The sequence below is a fragment of the Pan troglodytes genome, chromosome 4 (assembly GCF_028858775.2).
Source record: "Pan troglodytes isolate AG18354 chromosome 4, NHGRI_mPanTro3-v2.0_pri, whole genome shotgun sequence".
Lineage (NCBI taxonomy): Eukaryota > Metazoa > Chordata > Mammalia > Primates > Hominidae > Pan > Pan troglodytes.
The window spans coordinates 87,048,393-87,068,152 of record NC_072402.2 but is presented as its reverse complement, the minus strand read 5'-3'; positions in this window follow the sequence as shown (position 1 = coordinate 87,068,152).

Here is a 19,760-nt window from a genome sequence, read left to right as displayed (position 1 = left end):
ACCTTATTTGTGGGGATTTAGTATACAATGAATACCATTAATAACTTTAAGAATTTGTTTGAAAGATTTTGCTTTAATTTTCTTTAAATATTTCTTATTAATCATCATAAAATTAATTATCAGAAAAGTTAACATAAAAAACAAAATTAAATCTAATTTATAACAGGAACAATGCAGGTTCAGCTTTTATATTACTTATTTAAAAAGTCAACAAATCTAAATTAATTGATGAATAAAAATACATATATACCTGAACCGCAATTATGGATATAATGTACAAATTTTAAAATTTACTAAAAAGTAAATACACATATAACACAGAGAAAAAAAAAATTCCATATAACATCAAATAGAAAACCACAAAGCTAGATATATAGAAATTCACATAAAATGTTAAAAAATTTTCAAACTAAATGTATTTGCCTTTCCAAGCAATATAAATAAAATAGACACAAATTTAAAAAGAAAAAAACTTTGATGTTAGCTAAATAATATAACTTAGATGCTTCTAAGAGAAGGTCTTTCAGAATAGTTCAAACTAGAAAGAATGAACCTAGGTGCTAAAGAGATATTACGTTATACAATTTATGCACTAAAAAATGGAAATATAAGCATTATTTCAGGAACTGTAAGGAGATATATAAACAAATCATTTCTTAGTCAATTGTACCTGTTTTTGTGAACTCATGGCAAATCAAGTAGTTAAAATATAAACACATACGTAAATATTAAATATTATGGATAATAAAATTGATCTAATTATTTTAAAATTAAACTCTACCTCTAATAATAAGAAACACACTTTTACTTTTGATGTATATGAAATGTTGCTTTTGCTAGGCTGCAAGTTCAAAAAAAATTCACTAAATGTTGAAATAAAAATAATCATCATTTTCACATAGGAGAAAATAGCAAGTAAGAAATAATACATATTTCATAACAGTATCAATAAAAATATAGCATCTAGGAGTAAAATTGGTAAAACTGTACAAATGCTGTGTGAAACATTTAAATTTTTCCTCTAAGCCATTAGAAAACCTAAATAATCAGCATAATGTTCTTGGATTGGAAAATACAGTATTAAAAAGAACAATACCATAGGACAGTTCTCCAGGTGGTCTTGGACCCATCCAGTTTCCCCCTTGTTCTTGCTTGTAGTTCTCAAGAATAACTAGAATGTGCTGGGAATGCAATATTCTGAGACAGAAAGAAACTGCCTGAAACACCTCGGGACTTGTTTCTGTCCCTCCTAGGGAATGTAAAATCTTGAGTTAGTTAAAGTCTGTATGTAAGAAAAAGCCACTGAAGGATCAGAGATTAAGAGGGTGTCTTTGAAGGGAATGGTGAGCCTATTAACAAGACAACTGAAGGGAAGAGGAGGGTGTATTGTACTATTAAGATTGGATTAGACTACATGCGACAGAAAGACTAAACTAATCGTGGTTTAAAGACTACAAAAGTACAGGAAGCCCTTCGTATCCATGGTTTCTTCATTGGTGGATTCAACCAACTGCTGATTAAAAATATTAGAAAAAAATGGATTGTGACTGCACTGAACATATACAGTTTTTTTGGTCATCATTACTTAAACAATGCAGTATAGCAACTATTTACATAGCACTTACATTGCATTTAGGTATTATAAGTCATCTAGAGATTAAAGTGTACAGGAGGATATGCACAAGTTGTATGCAAATACAACACCATTTTATATAAGGAAATAGAGCATCTGCAGATTTTGGTATCTGCAGGTGGCTCCTGTGATCAAACTCCCATGGATACTGAGGGATAATGCTATAGTTTCTAAATGCAAGCATCTCAACCTACTATGGCACCAGCATGACTAGCAGAACCCCAAGCTCTACCTATGCTTTTGTTCCACCATCCTCAACACAGAAATTCCATTTACAACTTTTCATTATAGGTGGCTATATTGGATCTGTATTTCACAATTGAATGCATGGTAGCTGGAAAGAGAAAAGAGAAAATGAATAGCATACTTACACTCTTTTGAAAAATTTCCCAAAGTTGCACAATTAATTTTACATTTCATCAAGCAAAACTATAGCCACATCTAGATATGTGTACAGAGTCTAAGGCAATAGCTTCTTTAGTCTGCAGTGCCATGTACCAGCAAACAGTTACAGATTCTATCACTGGTGAATGGGAGATGGGATATTCAGATACAACAAAAAATAACGTCCCAGGGGGATAGACGCTATACTTGTGAACAAAGGCAGGTGTGTAGGCTAAAAAACTTCTACTTATATATAGCATGGATTTTGTTATGGCCTGAATTTTGTCCCAATAAAATTCATATATTGAGAGGTTCACTCACAGAAGAAAAACTACATGAGGACCCAGTGAGAATGTGGCCATCTACAAGCCAAGGAAAGAAGCCTCAGAAAAAAAAATAATAATAATATAAAATAACCCTGCCCACATCTTGGTATTGAACTTCTTAGCCTCTTTAACTGTGAGAAAATACATTTTTGTTGTTTAAGCTATTTGGTCTTTGTTATTTTGAAATGGTAGCCTTAGCTATTTAATGCAGATGTTTCTGGGATCTGTTTGAGAAAGTATAAGTATCAAAAGCCTACAGAGTGGACTAATGCTGGGGAATTATATAGCTGTTATATAGCAGTTTCTTGATGTGCCAACCAAATTCAGATCATTCAGTGAAACAGTTATAAGATCGGTTATTTTGACTCAGAAACATTTTAGGTGAATAGATGAATGTAATGTCAGAATACTGATACAAATTAAGACAAAAAAGATAAGCTGGAAAATATTGATGATACTAACAACAAAAGTCCTTAATATAAAAAACAGAAATTTGTATTAAAAAATTATTTCAATGCACAAAGTATGTGAACAAACAATTCACAGAAAAAAATAATAAATAATATCAATTGTCAAATATATGTAGTAATGTTTTTAAAAACCCAATTTTTCCATGCATATATTTGGAAAATATTCTAAAGTTATCTTTTATAAAAGAAAATTTCAAGTTTTTTCTGTTTGCTTGTTTGTTTTTGAGACAAGAGTCTCTCTCTGCCACCCAGGCTGGGGTGCAGTGGCGCAATCTTGGCTCACTCAACCTCTGCCTCCCGGGTTCAAGCGATTCTCGTGCCTCAGCCTACAGAGTAGCTTGGACTCCAGGGTGCATCACCACACCCGGCTAATTTTTTATGGAGATGGGGTTTTACCATGTTGGCCAGGCTGGTCTCGAACTCCTGACCTCAGGTGATCCTCCCGCCTCAGCCTCCCAAAATGCTTGAATTACAGGCATGAGCCACCGCACCCAGCCAAAAACATCAAGTTTTGATTAGTACGTGGAGAAAAGGCACTGTTGAGTATTCTATGGGCCAACAAATTAATGAAAACTATGTAGTGATTTGGCAATCTCTAAATTGTCTTTACTTTAAAATACTGGCAAAGGTAAATGGATAAAAATATTTTTAATTTTTAAATAACTTCAACCTAAAAATTTTAAAAACCTTAAATGTTGGTTAAATGGAAATCAATTAGCTCCTTTGCCCTTGTTAATATGAATCAAAGAGCTCTACATATGTTGCTGTGTGAAGATCTGCAAGGAATATTATGTTGAATATAAAATTGCATCAGATAGTGAATAATACCATCCACTTAGTATAAACAAAATCTCTAGATACCTTATACTTATTTTAATGGCTGTGTATGAAATGAAAATAACTATATGATATTATACTTAGAAAAAAAACTCCTAAATTTGGAGCAGATGATACAGAAAAATCAAAAGATAACAGCATTGTAAGGAAGAGATTGCAAATAGTAAATTTGTCCTTTACCAAATTATTTTACTTCTACAACTTACACATTTGGAAATCTCTTAACATAAATGATTATAAAATGTCCTTAAATGTTATATGGATATATGAAAGGTATTTTGTATTTTGCTTTTACAAAGATTTTAAAAGGAGTATCACCTTACGTTACTTGTGTTTTGCAATTACCCATACAGAGTCATAAATATCACTTGAAATCACCTTAATATTATTTACAATAATCAAATTATTATCTTCATTGCCTTTTCATGTACATTGTGTCTGGACCTTCTCTGTTCTCTGGATTTACATGCAAACATTGAAAATATTTTATTTTAAAAAATATATATTTTTCTGTCATGACATTTTATAGAGAAGAATTCTAAAAATAAATAAATGCAAAAGAAGTAACCTATATAGTTATCTATAGAAATTGTAACATACTATGGGATGGCCAAGGCTTGCATCCGAATTAATTTAAATGTTTTAACAATAAAAAACAATTTTTAAATATTTGAATATTAATGCTATTTTCTTGTGGTCTAATATTAATAACAGTAATGCAGACTGAATAGAATTAATTGGTAATTAACTTTTTATTTTGTTAAATGTAGGCAACTGAAGGACTTACAAAGTAGAATGAGAAGAAAGAGTAAGACATAGATTTTTGCTTTCTGCTAGAGACTTCCACTGTCTCTTTTTCCTGTCTCATGTACTTCAGTTAACTAATTCTTCTGTGGACTGGGTTGGGCCACACACAATGCTTTTCCTAGATAGCTCTGTCGTTTTTTCAAATACATAATCCACATTTTTTACACTAAGAAATTTAAGACTCCAGGGTCGTGAAGTTTGATCACAGTATTGGAAGAGTTCTGAAAGGAAATACAATATGAGCAGACAAGTGACAGAAATCAGGTAAAATTGGCTGCAAAATGTCTCCATACCACCAAAAGTTTACAGCTTTTCCAGTTAGAGCATAGGTAGAACTTCCACCTTCTAACAAAGTCACGCCTAGATTATGTATCCTCTGAGTGTGGATCCCTGAGACACATAGAATTGTAATTTACAACTCCATCAATAGGTATCAGGAAAATTGGTCAGGATGAAATATCTCTAAAGCTTTACGATTTTATGTCAAATAAAAAGTTTTTCTCAATCTGTCTGTAGAATCTTCTAGAAGTTATCTGCTATAAAATTAATTAAGTGGATGTGACTACCACTTCATGTGGTAAAATCATTTGAGAACTTTCAAGAAACATTGTGACTTGGAAATATTTGATGATCACTCCTATATTATTTGGGACTTTTCAACCCAAGAATGTTGTATTCCACCTTTCGCCTAAAACTGGTGGTAGAGTGTTTGCATTGCTGACTAAATGAATATGTAATGGTCATCCTCCAGATTCCTAGTGATATTAAAGTATTCCTACAAGTTAAAGATTATTTTCCACATATGTAATTACCAAAGTCCCTTTGTCAAAATTGGTTCACCTGCTTGAGAATTTAAGACCTAGGGAATAAAAATCAAATGTGATTTTTAAGTCAAATAAATATTTTACAAAACAAGAATTAGAAAATTTTATTATATTCATTATATAAGCTTTACAAAGTGGCAAATATTAAAAGTGGTTTGTTTTTATATAGGAAGAAAAAAAAACATAAAACCAGGAAAAGGTAAGATTACTTCCATGATAATTCAAAAGGCCCTAAATTTTAATAGCATTTGATTTTATGTGTCATAAGAGAAAACAGAAGACAAGACAAAGAAAGATAACCTCTGTCTCCCTAATAAATCTGGGAAAAAGTCTAAAGAGTAGTAGCTTACTTAGGGAATAAAAGCTGGCTTGTTCTACTTTGTTTGCCAAGAAGAAAAATAAAAGCAGAGAAGATTACGTAGCAGAAAGTATACTGTCTCTCTGACTGCAAGTCAGAGGGCACTTCCAGAATCCAGAAATTTCCGAGTAAGTAGTCTCTTATCTAATGAGAGTTAAAAGAAGTGTGTTGGGAATGTTTTAGCTGATGTTAAAGCCTCTGTCATTTGCATTATAGCACTGGTAATTTTCCTAACCTGAAAATAAACTATGTTAACTACAAAAATTAAAGAATTTTATTTCCCTTAGGTAATCTTTAAAAGAATCTTAAATATTTATATGATATGTATCTTTATAATATTTATATAATATTCCACTTACAGAAAAGCAAGATTAGAAGATATTCTGTCAAATATTGACATTATTCTATGGTTATTGGAATTTGTTATATTTTTGTTATTCCATTTAAAAATGGTCCTTTAAAATTATTATTTAATAAATGGGTACTAACGTGACCCTTTCCCTATTATAGATGATACTGTGGTATTTTAAATTGTTGCTGGCTCTTTTTTCTTTAACCATCAATCACTTACAAATAAATTACTATATCCAGACACTTCTAAAATATTTTCTCCTTAATTTAGTATAAACATACTATTATATAGCATCACTCTGTTTATCCCAGTTGCAAACACTAAGGTGTTTTTTTTTTTTAAATCTGTAAATATGACAAGTTAAAATCAGAATGACTCCTTATTTAACAATTGTATGTCACAGATTTGTGATGTTATGCTAAAATGATGAAAAGTTCAGAAATGTAGGTATTATTAATCAAGAAAATAAACTGATATTGCATAGACAACATTCTTAAGATATTCAAAACAGCTTCAAAAATGGTTTGTTTGCTTACAATGTCAACAAATATAGTTTATAGAGTAGATTCAAGACCTATGGAAACAATTTAAATATTAGTTGAAAGTTTCATAATATTATAGAGTTTCAAAACAAAAAAAAGACCACTAAATAAGTGTATCCATCCTCAAGAAATATGTTAGTAGGATATTATTTGCTTAGCTATATTCTCCAAAATACGTCCAGCCTAATATTAAATGACTGAAGCAATGAGACTTCCTTTAAATATCCCGGGACACTGTCCCGTGGTCCAATTCTAAATACTGTTAGGAATTTTGTTATATATGTGTGAATCCTCTGGACATTTTAATGCCTTGTGTCAGCAAATTGCTGTTCACAGACAACTTGATTAAAAAAAAAAGTGCCCTGATATAGAATCAGATGATTGAATATTCATGCTGTATTTTGCATAATATTTGTCAGTTATTACCATTCTGAATGTTATGCACTTATTTCCATGACTCATCTTCCTATATTATGATTTTACATAGTTTGTAAATAGAGTTGCTGTGAACTGTGTCATAATGACTGAAAATGGAAGGTGTGGAAGTTAAATGCAATCAAGCAAGACAGATTAATTTTAAAAACTTGCACCCTCAGATGGTTTTCAAAGATGATGAGCTTTTTTTTTTATTGTTTCTGTGATGTGACTGCTAATTGTTATAATAACAGATTTGACATTCCTCAACAAATGATTTCAGGAAATTGTCAGTGTATGTGAGACCAAATGTTTATTTGCATGTGCTTCGTGGACCCCACCCACACATCTAAATATACACAATATACACAAGCACACAAATATGTTTGTATATCCACATATTGTTTCTGTCTATATATCTATATCTTTACCTATTTTCTATCTCAGCAACTAAAGTCATACAGGTAGATTAAAATCCCTCCGAAACTATTGTAGGATTGTGAGGAAAAAAAATGAGGTCCTAGGAAAATGTATGGATGCAATGCTATTTAAAGGAAGAAAAGATAAGAAGAATCTATAAGGAAATCAAAATGAATGGGCCAGAGAGGTAACAGGGAACATAGGAGCGAGGTATGATGAATACCAAATGGAAGTTTGCCTGGTGCTAGAAAGTAGGTAGATTTCAAGTGAATGAATCTGGGCTTGAAGCTTCATGGGCTGTGTGGCATTACATGTATTTCTAAATGTCTCTAAGCCTCATTTTCACCTCTTGCAAAAAAAAAAAAAAAGGAAAAAGAAAAAATAGAAAAAAGGCATAGATAACTACATCACTGATTTGTATTGTGAACTAATATGATATTTAAATATTAAAGCCATCACTGATGGCTTTGAAATTTAAAGCCATCATTGATATAATTTGGTTGTATATCTCATTAGTAATATTATTATATTCATGTAAGAAATGTCAACTTGCCATGATCCAAGTGAAGAATAAGTGACTGTGAGAAACTAGAATAATGTATTTGCCTAAATCTAGAAGAAAGGAGCCTCTAGTTATCTAAGATTCTTCCATGTACACTATGTGTGGTACATTATGCTTCCTGTAGAATTTTTCACTGCTTTGGAATTTAGCTCAACTATAGAACCAAGTAAGACAGTGACATATACAAGGAAAGAATGACCTAATTATGCTAAATCTTACTCAGAACATTTCACCAGTTTACATTTTGTGGACAGCATCTTTGAAATTATTTCTAAATAGTCATAGTTTATTCACTAATTTTTTTTGCTTTCCATATATACAAGTTTAAGAATGACATTAATGCTAGTCAAAGAATCACCTCATCCACTAGATCACTTTGTAAGTATGCTTGCTTTTATTCTGTCTTCTTATCACTATTATTTTGTCATTGTATGTCCATAAAGGTAAACTATTTAGCTGGATCAGCTCTGACCTTTAAGGTGAAAAGGGTAGGGTGGGGTGGGGAGTAAGTTCAACGAATACATTATTCACTTATTTGGTTAAAAAAATATGAGATGTATTAACATTTCTGTTATTATGTGCATTGAGTTTTTCTTGTATATGATTACTTTAGAATAAAATTTCATGGTGTTTATTTACATAAAACCCTGAAAGGTCAAGCTTTTTTGAGATCTTCTCAGTTATAGTCCAGAAACACATTGTTATTTGCATTTTTTCATAATGTTAAATGTCAATATGTCTGTAGGCAGACAACCAGTTCCCTCCCATCATAATATTAAAAAATGAATGGAATTAAAAATGCACCCTCAGATTAGTGAACCAGAAAAGGAAGTGCCTATTGTTCCTTTTAGTGATAAGGCACATAAACATGGACTCAGAAGGCCAAAGATTTGCTACCACTGGGTTGTGTTACTATACAGAGGGAAGAATGATGAGTTAAGACAAATTACACATAGTTAATAAGATAATGGTTTACATTCTAAATCTAGTTTTGTGATTAAAATAAGCACTTCTATGTAATATGAAGAGTTGGCAGGTGTTCTATGGGCTAAAAAAGTTGTTAAACTTAAGATGACTGACTAGAGGTATCTGGCATTCACGTCCTCCACAAATAAGAACCAAAATAGTGAGTAGATAATCAAACTTACTATAACGAATCTAAGGGATAACAATGTAATTCAGGAGAGGAATGACAGGAAATACCTAAGCCAAGGAAGGGGAGGTAAGCAAGACATCCTGTTTGTCCTGGGTTGGCTTGGAGCACGAGTAGTTCTCCAACGTGCAAAAAGGGTAAGTGAGGGGTCCTGAGTGGTCCCCATCCCTACCACAGACTCCTGCAATCTTAGCCATGGGAAAGTCTCTGGACTCTCTTGGGCCCTGACACTAACTAGGGGACTGCCTGGAAACAACACAAAAGCATTATTCCAAAGAGGGAGCTCACACTGGGTCTCACACTCTTCCAAAACCTAAGGAGCTGCAGCATTTTGAGGGCCCAGTCTGATGGGGATCAGGCTGCATCCTGCCCTGGAGCACCACAGGTCGTGCATCTCCACATCCCTGGAGCTCCACTATCTCTTATGCAAAGCAGCTGCCACTGTTGGCTCTACCACCAGGCCCCAAAGCACAAGCCATTAGCAGTGACCCGCTTTTCTCAGCAACAAGGCCACAGTGCATTTGTACACTCTCTGATGCAGGCTGCTCCTGCCTGCCACTGCCACTGCTGTTTCCAACTGAGCACTGCATGGGGCTCTGGGCAGCTCCCTGCCTCTGCCCACCATGGCCAGTGCCCATATACACAATGCAGGGGCCTGAAGACAGTTTTGCCCTGCCCTGCACTGTTCCACCAGCTCAGGAGAACACAATCCAAGGGCCATGAGATTGTTTTGCCCTGTTCACCACTGTTGGCATCTAGGAACACCTCCTTGGGGCCTAAGAATGGGCCCACCTAGCCTGCCGCTACGAACACAGCTGGCCTCTACCTACACACACTACCTGCAGTCCTCGTGACTAGTCCACCTGGCCCATCACAGCCACCACCAACACCAGCACAAACCTCTTAGGAGCCAGAGGTTGTCCTACCACTACAGTTGCCATCGCCCATAACATACCAGCTGCCAGGGGCTTGAGAGTCCGCCCACCCTCCTGACCCACCACTGTCACTACCGGCACCTAAGCAAGCTATCTGAAGGCCCAATAATCAGCCTGTCTGAACATTTGTGTCAGCATATGCCACCCTAAGAAACAAAGACAGACATGCTCAGCCACTGCCACTACCGGAGCCCAAAGACTGGCCCAGCTGGAGCTCCCTTCCCAGCCAAACTTCACCGCAGCCTCCACTAACAACCACACACTAAGACACTGAAGAAATCACACACACGATTGACTTTATTTACAGCCAAAAAAATAAATGAATAAATAAATAGACTACACTAATATATTCAACCAGAATCAAAGCCAAAATGCCCTACCCAACCAGCACCATAGATACATCTTCAAGACAAAGTCCTCTGCTATGAGAGCAAGTCCCAAAAATCAGAAGAAACAACTGTTACACCATATGCACAGACATCAATGTGGGAACATAAGAAACATGTTAAAAAACACGGAAATGTGACCCTCTCCAAATGAACACAATAATTCTCCAGCGACCTATTTCATTGAAAAAGAAATGTATAAAATTCCGGCATGAAAACAGACACATAAACCAATGCAACAGGATAGACAGAGAACCTAGAAATAAATTCACATATTTAGAGCCAGCTGATTTTCAAAAGAAGCACTTGGAACATACATTGGGGAAAGGATATCCTCTTCAATAAATGGCCCTAGGAAAGCAGAATATTCATAGGCAGAAGAAAGAAACTGGGCCATTATCTCTTACCACATACAAAATCAACCCAAAATGGATTAAAGACTAAATTTTAAGACCTCACACTATAAAACTACTAGTAGAAAACATAGGCAAAAATTCTTCAGAACATTGGGCTAGGCAAAGACGTCGAAAGTATTAGCAACAAAAACAAAAAACAGGCAAATGGAACCATATTAAACTAAAAAGCTACTGCAGAGTGAAGGAAACAATCAACAAAGAAAAAAGACAACTCACAAAATGGAAGAAAATATTTGCAAATTATTAATTAGGCAGGGGATTAATATGCAGAATATATAAGGAACTCAAACAAGTCGAGTAAAACAAACAAATAAATAATTCCCTGAAAAAGGGAACAAAGACTATGGATAGACACTCCTCAAAACAAGACATACAAATGGCTAAGAGGTACATGAAAAATGCTCAACATTACTAATCATCATGGAAATGCCAATTAAAACCACAACGAGATAGTATCTTTCTCCAGTTAGAATGACTGTTATTAAAAAGACAAAAAACTAGCCTGGCACAGTGGCTCACAGGTGTAATTCCAGCACTTTGGGAGGCCGAAATGAGTGGCTGGATTACCTGAGGTCAGGAGTTCAAGACCAGTCTGGCCAACATGGCAAAACCCCATCTCCACTAAAAATACAAAAATACAAAAATTACCTGGGAGTGGTGTCGGGCGTCTGTAATCCCAGCTACTCAGGAGGCTGAAGCAGGAGAATCGCTTGAACCTGGGAGGCAGAGGTTGCCATGGGCTGAGATGGCGCCACTGCACTCCAGCCTGAGCAACAGAGCAAGACTCCCTCTCAAAAACAAACAAACATACGTGTGCATGTGTCTTTATAGCAGCATGATTTATAGTCCTTTGGGTATATACCCAGTAATGGGATGGCTGGGTCAAATGGTATTTCTAGCTCTAGATCCCTGAGGAATCGCCACACTGACTTCCACAATGGTTGAACTAGTTTACAGTCCCACCAACAGTGTAAAAGTGTTCCTATTTCTCCACATCCTCTCCAGCACCTGTTGTTTCCTGACTTTTTAATGATTGCCATTCTAACTGGTGTGAGATGATATCTCATAGTGGTTTTGATTTGCATTTCTCTGATGGCCAGTGATGATGAGCATTTTTTCATGTGTTTTTTGGCTGCATAAATGTCTTCTTTTGAGAAGTGTCTGTTCATGTCCTTCGCCCACTTTTTGATGGGGTTGTTTGTTTTTTTCTTGTAAATTTGTTTGAGTTCATTGTAGATTCTGGATATTAGCCCTTTGTCAGATGAGTAGGTTGCGAAAATTTTCTCCCATGTTGTAGGTTGCCTGTTCACTCTGATGGTAGTTTCTTTTGCTGTGCAGAAGCTCTTTAGTTTAATTAGATCCCATTTGTCAATTTTGGCTTTTGTTGCCATTGCTTTTGGTGTTTTGGACATGAAGTCCTTGCCCACGCCTATGTTTATTGCAGCATTATTCACAATAGCAAAGACTTGGAACCAACCCAAATGTCCAACAATGATAGACTGGATTAAGAAAATGTGGCACATATACACCATGGAATACTATGCAGCCATAAAAAATGATGAGTTCATGTCCTTTGTAGGGACATGGATGAAACTGGAAACCATCATTCTCAGCAAACTATCGCAAGGACAAAAAACCAAACACCGCATATTCTCACTCATAGGTGGGAATTGAACAATGAGATCACATGGACACAGGAAGGGGAATATCACACTCTGGGGACTGTGGTGGGGAGGGGGGAGGGGGGAGGGATAGCATTGGGAGATATACCTAATGTTAGATGACGAGTTAGTGGGTGCAGCGCACCAGCATGGCACATGTATACATATGTAACTAACCTGCACAATGTGCACATGTACCCTAAAACTTAAAGTATAATAATAATAAAAACAAACAAACAAACAAAAAACTATAAATCCTGGGGAGGATGTGGAGAAAAGGGAACTCATACATTGTAGTAATTTAAATTAGTACAGGCACTATGAAAAACAGTATGAAGATTTCTCAGGAAACTGAAAATAGAGCTACCATAGGATTCACCAGTCACACTACTGGGCATTTATCCAAAGTGAAGGGAGTATGTACACCAAAGAGATACCTGCAACTTCTTATTTATTGTAGCACTACCCACAATAGCAAAGATAGGGAATCAACATGAGTGTCCATCAAAGGATGCACGAATAATACCATATCATGTCATTTGTAGCAACATAAATGGAACTGGAGGAAATTATGTTAAGTGAAATAAGCCAGACATAAAAACACAAATATCGTATGTTCTGACTCATGTGAGAGCTAAAGTTGATTTCATGGAGGCAGATATTGTAATGATAGATATCAGAGGCTACTAAGGGCATGTATATGGGGGAGGGTGATTGAAAAGAGGTTGATTAATGGGTACAAACCTACAGTTAGATAGAAAAAATAAATTGTGAGGTTGGTTAACAGAGTAATGTGACTATAATTAACAGCAAGGTATTGTATATTTGAAAATAGCCAGATAAGAGGGTTTGAAATGATCTCAACACATAGAAATGATAAATACTGGAGATGATGAATACCTTAAATACCCTGACTTGGTCATTACACATTCTATGCACATAAACAAATATCATATGTACCCTATAAATATGTACAAATATTATGTATCAATAAAAAATGTTGTCAAGCTTAACTATCTCTACTACTTGGATTCACTATTAATTCCATTTTTTGTGTCTCATATTTTACCATCCACAGAGTAGCATATATTTCCAATTTAATTTCATCGTTTACTGATATATAGGTATCATTATTGGATTATTTACATTAATTCATTTTTAGACAGAATCATATTTAAAACAAAATCAATAATAATACATTTCAAGTTCACATTTTATTGCTGTGCCTGTTGAAAATATAGAGCATCACAAATATTTATTTATGCAAGCATTGTGGATGTATTGCCAATGAGACCTATTTAGACTGCAAGCATCTTTTATTTTGACCGGATGTGTCAAACAAATAGTATTTCTAAATCTCTTTAGATGTAGTGATTGATTTCCAGTTTGCCAAAATCCCCAACATTCTCTTATGTCTACTCATTATTCTGCTTAAATAAATACATTTTTTTATTGTAGGCATTTGAATTGAGCAACCTCATTTTTTTCCATCAAACATGGAGACATAGCTATTGTACATATGCATTCAGATTAAAGGTACTATACATTAAGTGACAAAAATCTTTATGTGTTTAGGGAAAATTAACTATGGAAATATTTAGTTATTTGAATAAGAAACTTTAAATCTAGTTTCAAAATTGGTGTGTCTTTTGGAAAATCGGTAACAACTATAATAAAATTCCCACAAGTAATCTAGATTTTCAGCAGATTATTAATATTATTTATATATTTTAAATCTATATAACAGATGTGGTTATACATTTAGAGACAATATATAAAAGCACAAGTTTTATAATATTGCTTAAAAATGAGCACATCGTCAATGAACTTCTTTGGAAATCAAAACCAATTGCTGCCAAGTGAATTTTCACTTGTCAACTTGGTAAGGGGCTAGTATTTTTACTAATATTGTAATCCTTCAGAATTATTAATATACTTATTGAAACATAAAGATAAACTAATAATGCTAAATTTTAATTATATGCCATGGTTATTTTCTTAGCCACTTTGGGTAAACTGGGAGAAATGAAGGAAAAGATAAAAATAACATAAGACAAAGTAAAACAGCAACTAACGAGCCAGTTTTATGATACTCCTGGAGTTAGTCCCAACGGAATCTATTGAAGAAACAGAAAAAATGCTTACAAAATTATTATGCTTAGGTATTTATGTATACAATTTTCTTGCTCCATTAAAATTAATTTTGGATACAATAAAATATTCTTTTCTCTTCAATCTCCTATTTGCCACTACAAATAATATTGACATAAACTTTTGTTTTCAAAAACAAGAATATGATGGACATAAAAATCATTATTTTTAGAAAGTCTGAAACAAAGCCCACATTTCTCCTAAATCTTACATTAAACATATTAACAGTAGTATTTAAATGTTTTATTCTTCTATATAAGTGAGTGTGCGTATTTACCTTAACCAAGGACATTATGAAATGGCTAGTAATGAATATTTTGATTTATAAATAAAGGCCTGAGGAGGGAAAAACTGATATAGATACATATCTCTTACTCCTGTATTAGCTTGCCAGGTCTGCCATGACAAAGTAGCACAGACTAGATGGATTAAGCAACAGAAATTTATTTTCTCACAATTCTGGGGGCAAAAAATTCAAGATAATGTTGAGTTTGTTTCTTCTGGGGACTCTCTTCTGGTCTTACAGATGACCACCTTCTCACTGTGTCTTCACAAGGTCTTGCTTCTGTGTAGGTCTGCATCCTAATCTCTTCTCCTCAGAAGGACACAAATCATACTGAATTAGATCCCACTCTCATAACCTCATATTAACCTAACCACTTCTTTAAAGATATTATCTCCAAATACAGTCACATTCTGATGAGCTGGGTGTTAGGTCTTCAACATATAATATCTGAGGGGATGCAATTCAGCCATAACAACCCCTTTTCCAAAATCATGAGATAAATACATACAAGAAAATGGAATAATTATTTTATAAAACTTGGCCAAAATCACATGTAAAAAGCAGGGCACACACTGTATACATTCATTATAGTACCTCAGTGCTTTGTAGGTGCCCCATGTTTGTGTGTCCACACACGCATATACACAACAATCAGACAAACCCAGACAAATTCACAACTTACTGTGACCTCTTACAAAATGTTTTCTGAAGGAAAAAAAAAAGTTATTGTAAAGCTAAATTCTAACAGCATGTATAATAGTCTGGTCTTAGAGCTGATAACATTTTTTAGGTGTCCTAATATATAAAATGTACTTTCTTTCAGTTTTAAAACATTTATTTTTCTTTATTTAAGCCCTATTATTACCATAGAAAGTAAAAAAAAAAATCACTTTCCAAACATAATTGCATTTTCTTTTGTTTACATAGAAATAGGAAAAAAATGCAAAATTGATGTTATTCCTGAACCCAGTATGTTTTCAAATTAATCATTTCAGATAAGCTTGCTTTGTAAATTAGGAAAAAGGTCAATAAATTAAGACATGAGCATAGTGAGTATATATGTATGTGTATGTATTCTCTAAGTATATATGTGTGCATGTTGATTAGATATGTGAATGTATATATAGATTTTGTGTTTACATATGCACACATCTGTGTAAGCATGGAGGTGTGTACATATGCTTACAAAATAATTATGGTTAAGCGTTTGTATATAGAATCTTCTTGTTCCATTAAAATTAATTTTGGATACAAGTATGATGTTCTTTTCTGTTTGCTCTCCTATTTGCCTTTATAAATATTATTGACATAAAGTTTTGTTTTAAAAAATAAGAATATGATAGACATTAAAATAATCATTTTTATTTCATATATAATGTATATACACACATACATATCTATATATTTAATAGGAAATATGTATTTTATTTACATACATATCTTATAGGAGATTATATATATATCTTACAGGAGATATATATATTATACATATATTTATATATATATTAGCAAGAAAGATATTAGCTCCTAATTAAATATCAAATATCAGTGCTTAACTGGTATTATATAGTTTTCTGGGATGTGTGAATAAAATTCAGTAAGGTTAAATGACACACGTAAGCACTTTAAGTTGCTGGACGTATTCTCAAGAAGAAAAGAAGAGTGAACTTAGTAGAGAGCTCTGCACATGATAAAAGTATTTGGTAAATGCTTGTTAAGTGCAAAGATATTTGAGAGTTACTGTGATGCTGGTAGCCAGTTTCCCAGGAACCTACCCTCTCTAATTAGCTACACAAAGCCTGCTCTATTCTTTCTTCTGCGCGGGGGGGGGGGGGGGGGCGGTCAGCCCTTTGGTTAGGAGGGAAAAAGGGCACACAGTAGGAAACAACTTAAGCAGAATACAGACAAGAGGAAAAAAGAAGCCAAATAAACCAAACCAAGAATCTAATTTATCTTATGCCACGCAAGTCCCCTCCAGATTTAAAAGGGCAACCGCTCCCAGGAACACAGAGTTGAGAGGAAAGGATTAACATTTGGGTGAGGTGAGACACCTGGAAGAAGCCTGGAAATACGTTTCCTGTTGTGGACTCCTGGACTCATTAGATTCAGGTAATGTACTAAACAATCAAGTCCATGTCACTATTCTTTGACTGATTTGATGAAATTAAGCTGTCGGTCTAGCAATGAAGCCGAAGTATCTCTGGAAGAGGTGGGGGATGGAAACATCCTGAGGCTTCCAAAATTATATTTACCATGTTGCAATGTGAATCAGGGTGGTTCACCTTAGTCTTGACTAAAAACTTATCAGTAATCATCAGTCACTGTTTTCGTAAAACTGAAAGGTCATTTGCTGCTGTTATTCAGGAGGTAAAAAATAATTACTTTATCTTTCAACAGTAGATGGTACTGTGAGTAGATTGTCACAGGGAATTGCCAAGATACGGATCAGTTTAGGAGTTGGTGTCAGGGAATTAAGATGAGATACGGAGCCAAGTAACAACAGCAGCAAGTGTAAATACAGAGGAAAAACATGCACAGGCTATGTAGAGTAATTTCTGAAACTGGATGTACAAAGAGATACATTATCTGATAGAATCATATTGTCCTTACAAATTTGAACACAGGCAGAACTTTAATCCAATGTTAGATATTTTAAGTGTATAATTTTAATTCAAATTAGTAGCAGACTATCTTCTTCTTATTTATATTTTTTAGATGACAATGGTCAAATGGTATTAGTATACCAGGCAGATGAAGATATAATCTTGGATAGATTATCTATTCATGTGGCTTTCACAGTAAAGAACAATGGTTAGGAAAATAACAGAATAAAGGAAGACCATGAAGAATTTAAAGTGATAAAATAATGAGAGAAATAACCTGGGGTTATCAGTTGACAGCAGAATGTGGGTTGTAAACTCTGTTTTATGGCTACAATTCTAAAATGTTTTATTTTAGCTTGATATTATTATTATTAAAAAGACATTATGTGTACATATATATGGAGAGAGATATATATATCATATATATGGAGATGTATATATCCATATAGAATGAAACTATCCATGTGGTTTTATTCTACACTATAGTATACATATATACACTATATATACACATACAGATATCCATACACTATGTATGTAATGTATATATAGTATATATAACATATATACATATGCACATACTATATGTACATATACATGTACTATATATATATATAGTGTAGAATGAAACTACACCCCTATATGGATATATGGGTTGTCTCTTCTAGAGAAATGTTGAGTTCTAGAAGATAAAGCAAATGTATAAAACTGTATAAAAAATGGAGATTCACAGTCAAGAACCAAGTCACAGGCAATATATAGAAAGATAGTGCCTCAGAATTTTCCAGAATTCATAATTATATATATTTTCCAGAATTCACAATATATATATTGTCTCTCTATATTGAGAACAGCTTGGAGGTTCCTCAAACCTAGAAATAAGGCTACCATGTGATCCAGCAATTCCACTGCTAGGTGTATACCCAATAGAAAGGCAATCAGTATATCAAGGGGATATCCGCACTCCCATGTTTGTTGCAGCTGTATTCACAATAACCAAGATTTAGAGTCAATCTAAGTGTCCATCAACAGACAAATAGATAATGAGGTACCTATACACAATGGAATACCATTCAGCCATAAAAAAATGAGATCCCATCATTTGCAACAATAGGAATGGAACTGGAGGTCATTGTATTAAGTGAAATAAGTCAGGCATAGAAAGATAAATTTCTCATTCTCACTCATTTGTGTGAGCTAAATAATTGAACAATTGGACTAATGGAGATAGAGAATAGAATGATGGTTATCAGAGGCCAAGAAGGGTAGTGGGGTAGGGGGCAAGTAGAAATGATTAATGGGTACAAAAATATAGTTAACTAGAATGAATTAGATCTAGTACTTGATAGCTCAACAAGGTGAATACAGTCAATAATTTACTGTACATTGAAAAATAACTAAAAGACCATAATTGGAAGGTTTATAACACAAAAAATGATAAATGCTTGAGGTGATGGATACCTCATTTACCCTGATGTGATTATTAGGCAACATAGGGCTCTACCAAAATATTGCATTTATCCTCTAAATATTTACACCTATGTATCCATAAAATGTTTTAAAATAAAAAAAATAAATTTGGCTATTTTATTTTTATTTGTAGATTTTATTTTAATCTTTTTTTGTGTTTTTTGTTTGTTTGTTTTTTTGTTTGTTTGTTTTTAGCAAATCCTGTTCCCTGGCTATAGTTTCAAACTGGCATTTAAAAATTAACCCCAAGAAACATTCTTTTATTCTTGTTCTTACTCGCGGTGCCTTGTTTTCTTGAGTGTTCAATTATTAATTGTATGTTGGTAATGCACTTAGTAGAACAAAATTATTATAACCAATTTTGGCACTAAGCTAAAAATGACTTCTTTCAGATGGTTGGTAGATTCTGTTAGACATATGTAGGCGCTACCAGCTGTGCTCACCCTCATCCAACTTTATGACTCTCACAACTTATATCCAAAAAATGAATTCTTAATAGATCATAGATTTAAGTATAAAAATTTAAAGTTATAAAATTTATAGAAAGAAAGGCAAAGAAATGTCTTTGACCTTGGATTTGGTGATAAGTTTTTAGATATAACATCAAAAGTATAGCCCATTAAAAACCAAGAAATTGCACATATTAAAGGTTTTCTTAAGACAAGTGATGTACAAACTATGAATGGAACAAAAATAAATTACAACATTTCTGATTAAGGACTTGTTTCCTGAATACATAAAGAACACTTAAAAGTCCCATTCAAAAATGG